The 5,914-nt window shown below is 39.0% G+C and overlaps 1 non-coding gene across 1 annotated transcript; it reads left to right on the top strand.

Moving 5' to 3' along the window:
- The first annotated feature begins 4,728 nt into the window (after positions 1–4,728).
- TRNAV-UAC (transfer RNA valine (anticodon UAC)) lies at positions 4,729–4,801 on the top strand. The gene has a single exon. It is a non-coding gene; the product is annotated as a tRNA-Val (tRNA).
- The last annotated feature ends 1,113 nt before the right edge of the window (positions 4,802–5,914 follow it).

Below are 5,914 nucleotides of genomic sequence, written 5' to 3'. Positions count from 1 at the left end.
AATAAATCTTATTTAAGCAGGTATGGCAAGCCCCCATTGATAACAGGAGTTGTGTTTCATATGTGGAACCAAGGCTCACAAAACCCTCCCAGGAGATTGGTCTACTCTATGGCTTTTGGAGTTCTGGATATTTAGTTAGAGGAGAGAATCACTTCCTGGCAGACTAAGTACCTTAACAGATTGGAAGTGGGAGGAGGAAGAGGTCAAGAAAATAAATTCATCAACATTTACAGGTACTCCAAGCAACACTGGTAGAAATTAATTTCTCAGGGTTGGTTTCCTAGCTTCAGGACATGAGCACAAATAAGAGTGATACAAAGTTCTCTGGAGTAATACAGCCTGTTGAAAACACAACACTAGATGCCCTGTTAGTTCTTATGACAGAGGTTAATTTTTGGCCTTAATAGTTGACTAACACTATATGGCACTGAATGTGCTGATCATAGTTCAAGGAAATTTACATATGTTAATTAACACTTCTTGCTGCATTGTTAATTAACAGGACAAAATAAAATAACAACAGCTTTTGAGATCAAGAATAATATTTAGGGATTTTTTATGATCACAGAGGATGGCTGTTAGAAAAGTGTCCAAGAAAGAAGAAAAATGGCAGCTAGGAGGCAGGACTGTCAGCCCCCACTTGAACAGATGGAACAGTGTGTGGAGACTCACATTGTGAACCTTGACTCCAAGAACTACTGCAAGAACATACCAAGAAAACCAAAATAATTCACAGGCACTTTGGAGGAAGCAGCTTGCTGCTGCAAACTCCATAAGTAGCCAGAAAACTGTGAGCACCCAAAGTGTGAGAAGGGGAAGGCCTGCCTCCAAACACACAGCCTTACTAGAGGACCGGAAAATCCAGATCACCAGAGAAGGATTTAACCTTACCTAGAGCTGAAAAAAACTTAGAGAGCCCAGTGAAATATAAAGGTAGAAGAAGCAGTGAGAAGAGCCCTGTGGGCACTCCCAGTCCCCAGCGAAGCCATGTCTGACTTTGTCTCACAGGGGTCCTTGGGGAGGGCTGCCAGTAGAATTGAGGAAGGACCATAGGCAGAAGGAAACTTCTAGATGAATTTTGTAATAATTTCATGAGCATGAACCTTCCTGGGCAGAACCTTCCAGGGCAGCAAACAGGAAGTGCAGATATGAACACAGAAACAAGTGGGGAAGGGTGGGGCCTGAAAGCCCTGCCTGCATTCTCAGTGGGGAGGCTTGTAGCCTGGGGTGAGATCTCAGCCCTGCTCACCCACTGCCTGGATATAAATTTGCTGCTGGTGGCGAGAGTGAGACTAGCCGTATGGTTGTGTGGGAACTGGGTGAGGCCTATCACTGCTGGCTTTCCCCCACTTCCCTGGCGACCTGTATGACACAGCCAAAGGCAGCCATAATCCTCCTGGGAACATAATTCCGTTGGCCTGAGAACCATTCCCCCACCTCCCATAGTGGCCACAGCAAGCCCCACCCAAGGAAAGTTGAAGTTCAGGCATGCTTATCCCTGCCCCGACTCAATGGTTTTTCTCTACTTGCTGTGGTAGCCCAAGACAAAAGACAGAATCTCTTGTGATTTCTATGACCCTGCCCATTACCTGAGAAACCTGAATACTTATCCAGGTGACCTCAGGGCAAGCTTGTATCAGCTGATGCCCTCTTGAAAGCAAAACCACCTGGCTGGAGGCCAACCAACTGCTACCACAACCAGCCTTTGAGAAAACCAGTGCACAAAACAAAACTACAACCAAGGACCCTCACAGAGTCCACTTCACTCCCCTGCTACCTCCACCAGAGCAGGTGCAAATATCCACAGCTGAAAGACCTGAAGATGAATCACATTACCGAACTCTTAGTACCAGCCCAGAGCCCTGTAGCTCTGCTGTGTGGTAGACCCAGAAAAGCAGTAACAATAACTGTAGTCTGGTTCTCAGGAAGCCCCAACCCTAGTGGAAGGGGGAGAGTGCCACATCAAGGGACCACCCAATGGGACAAAAGAATCTAAACAGCAGCCTTTGAACACCAGATCTTTCACCTGACATAGTCTACCCAAATGAGAAGGAAGCAGAAAAACAAATCTGGTAATATGATGAAGAAAGGTTTTTTAACAATCCCAAAAGATCAGACTAGCTCACAAGCAATGAATCCAAACCAAGAAATCTCTGAGTTGCAAGAAAAAGAATTCCTAAGTTCGATTATTAAGCTATTCAAAGAGGAATCAGAGAAAGGTGAAAACCAATTTAAAGAATTTTTTTAAATAATAGAGAATATGAACCAGAAAAATCTCCAGAGAAATAAATAGCACCAATAAAAAAAAAAAATCACAACTTCTGGAAATAAAGAAACACTTAGAGAAATGCAAAATACACTGGAAAGTCTCAACAATAGAATTGAACAAGTAGAAGAAAGAACTTCAGAGCTCCAAGACAAGTCTTTCAAATTAACCATTCTGACAAAGACAAAGAGAAAAGAATCAAAAGAAATGAACAAAGCCTCCAAGAAGTTTGGGATTATGTTAAATAACCAAACCTAAGAATAATTGGTGTTCCTGACAAAGAAGAAAAATCTAAAAGTCTAGAAAACTTATTTGAGGGAATGGTTGAGGAAAACTTCCCTGGACTTACTAGAGAGTTAGGCATCCAAATAGAAGCTCAAAGAACATCTGGGTAATTCATTGCAAAAAGATCATCACCTAGACACGTAGTAATCAGATTATCTAAAGTCAAGACAAAGGAAAGAATCTTAAGAGCTGTGAGGCAAAAGCATCAGGTAATCTATAAAGGATTATCAGATTAACAGCAGATTTCTCAGCGGAAACCCTACAAGTTAGGAGGAGTAAGGTCCTATCTTTAGCATCCTTAAACAAAACAATTATCAGCGAATAATCTTGTATCCAGTGAAACTAAGTTTCATAAATGAGGGAAAGATAAAGTCTTTTTCAGACAAACAAGTGCTGGGAGAATTCACCACTACCAAGCTAGCACTAGAAGAACTGCTAAAAGGAGTTCTAAATCTTGAAACAAAGTCTCAAAATATACCAAAATAGAACCTCCATAAAGCATAAATCCCACACGGCCTATAAAACAATAACCCAATGAAACAAAACAAAACAAAAAACAAGGTATTTGGGCAACAACTAGTACAATGAACAGAATAGCACCTCACATCTCAATACTGATGTAGAATGGCAGAATGGATAAGAATTCACAGAAATTCACAAGTATCTGCTGTCTTCCAGAAACTCACCTAACACACAAGAACTCACATAAACTTAAGGTAAATATAAACTTAAAGGTAAAGGTGGAAAAAGATATTCCGTGCAAATGGACACCAAAAGCGATCAAGAGTAGTTATTCTCATATCAGACAAAAACAGACTTTAAATCAACAACAGCAAAAAAACTCAGAGAGGGACATTGTATAATGATAAAAGGACTAGTCCAACAGGAAAATATCACAACCCTAAATATATATGCACCAAATACTGGAGCTCCCAAATTCGTAAAACATTTACTACTAGACCTAAGAAATGAGACAGATTGCCACACAATAAGTGGGGAAGTTCAATACTCCACTGACAGCACTAGGGAGGTCATCAAGACAGAAAGTCAACAAAGAAACAATGTGCTTAAACTATATCCTGCAACAAATGGACTTAAGAAATTTTTACAGAACATTCCACCTAACAACTGCAGATTATACATTCTATTCACCAGCACATAGAACATCAGCATATGGTCTCCAAGATAGACCATATGATAGGCCACAAAACAAGTCTCAACAAATTTAAGAAAATCAAAATTATATCAAGTACTCTCTCAGACCACAGTGGACTAAAATTGAAAATCAACTCCAAAAGGAAGCCTCAAAACCATGCAAATATGTGGAAATTAAATAATCTGCTCCTGAATGATCATTGGGTCAATGATCTCGAAATCAAAAAGGAAATTTAAAAAACTCCTTGAAATGAATAATAATGACACAACCTATCATAACCTCTGGGATACAGCAAACACAGGGCTAAGAAGAAAGTTCATAGCATTAAATGCCTATATCACAGAGTCTGAAAGAGTGCAAAAAGACAATCTAAGGTCACACCTCAAGGAACTAGAGAAACAAGAACAAACCAAACCTAAACCCAGCAGAAAAATAGAAATAGCCAGCATCAGAGCAGAACTGAATGAAATTGAAACAAAAAAGTACAAAAGATAAATGAAATCAAAAGCTGGTTCCTTGAAAAGATAGATAATATTGATAGACCATTAGTGAGATTAACCAAGAAAAGAAAACACAAATCCAAATAAGCTCATTTAGAAATGAAACAGGAGATATTACAACTGATACCACAGAAATACAAAAGATCATTCAAGGCTACTATGAATACCTTTAAAAGCACAAACTAGAAAACCTGGATAAGATGGATACATTCCTGGAAATATACCACCCTCCTAGATTAAACCAGGAAGAAATAGAAACTCTGAACAGATCAATAACAAGCAGTTAGATTGAAATAGTAATAAAAAAAATTGCCAACACAAAAAAAGTCCAGGACCAGATGGATTCGCAGCTGAATTCTATCAGACATTCAAGGAAGAATTGTTACTAATTCCATTGAAACTATTCCAAAAGACAGAGAAAGAAGAATCCTCCCTAAATCATTCTATGAAGCCAGTGTCACACTAATACCAAAACCAGGAAAGGACATAACAAAAAAAAAGAAATCTACAGGTGCACATCGGTTTCTGTAGTGTAGTGGTTATCATGTTCGCCTTACATGCGAAAGGTCCTCGGGTCGAAACCGAGCGGAAAAAGAAATCTACAGACCAATATCTCAGATGAATATAGATGCACAAGTCCTCAACAAAATACTAGCTAACTGAGTCCAACAGCATATCAAAAAAATAATCCACCATGATCAAGTGGGTTTCATACCAAGAATGCAGGGATGGTTTAACATACGCAAGTCAATAAATGTGATACCCCACATAAACAGAATCAAAAACAAAAATCACATGATCATCTCAATGGACACAGAAAAAGCATTTGACAAAATCCAGCATCACTTTATGATTAAAACCTTCAGAAAAATCAACATAGAAAGGACAAACCTTAAGGTAATAAAACTATCTATGACAAACCCACAGCCAGTATTATACTGAATGGAGAAAAGTTGAAAGCATTCCCCTAGAGAACTGGAACAAGACAAGGATGACCACTTTCACCACTTCTATTCAACATAGCTCTGGAAGTCCTAGCCGAGCAATCAGACAAGATAAAGAAATAAAGGGCATTGAAATAGATAAAGATAAAGTCAAACTGTCGCTGTTTGCCAATGATATGATCATATATCTAGAAAATCCCAAACACGCATCCAAAAAGCTTCTAGAACTGATAAATGAGTTCAGCAAAGTTTCAGGATACAAAATCAAGGTACACAGATCAGCACTGCCATACAACAACAGCAACCAAGCTGAGAATCAAATCAATAAATCGATTCCTTTTACAATGGCTGCAAAATAAAATAAAATACTTAAAAATATACCGAACCGAGAAGGTGAAAGACCTCTACAAGGAAAACTACAAAACACTGCTGAAAGAAATAGATGATACAAACAAATGGAAACACACTCCATGCTCATGGATGGGCAGAATCAATATTGTGAAAATGACCATACTGCCAAAAGCAATCTACAAATTCAATGCAGTTCCCATCAAAACACCATTGTCATTCTTCATAGAACTAGAAAAAACAACCCTAAAATACATACGGAACTAAAAATGAAGCCACATAGCCAAAGCAAGACTAAGCAAAAAGAACAAAGCTGGAGGTATCACATTACCCAACCTCAAACTATAAGGTGAGGATCCCCCAAACAGCATGGTACTGGTATAAAAATAGGCACATATGGCTGAGCACAGTGGCT

Source organism: Macaca mulatta, chromosome 5 (genome assembly GCF_049350105.2).
Source record: "Macaca mulatta isolate MMU2019108-1 chromosome 5, T2T-MMU8v2.0, whole genome shotgun sequence".
In the NCBI taxonomy this organism is placed as follows: Eukaryota; Metazoa; Chordata; class Mammalia; order Primates; family Cercopithecidae; genus Macaca; species Macaca mulatta.
The sequence above is the reverse complement of the archived record's forward strand: the minus strand, read 5'-3'. Positions and strand labels throughout refer to the sequence as shown.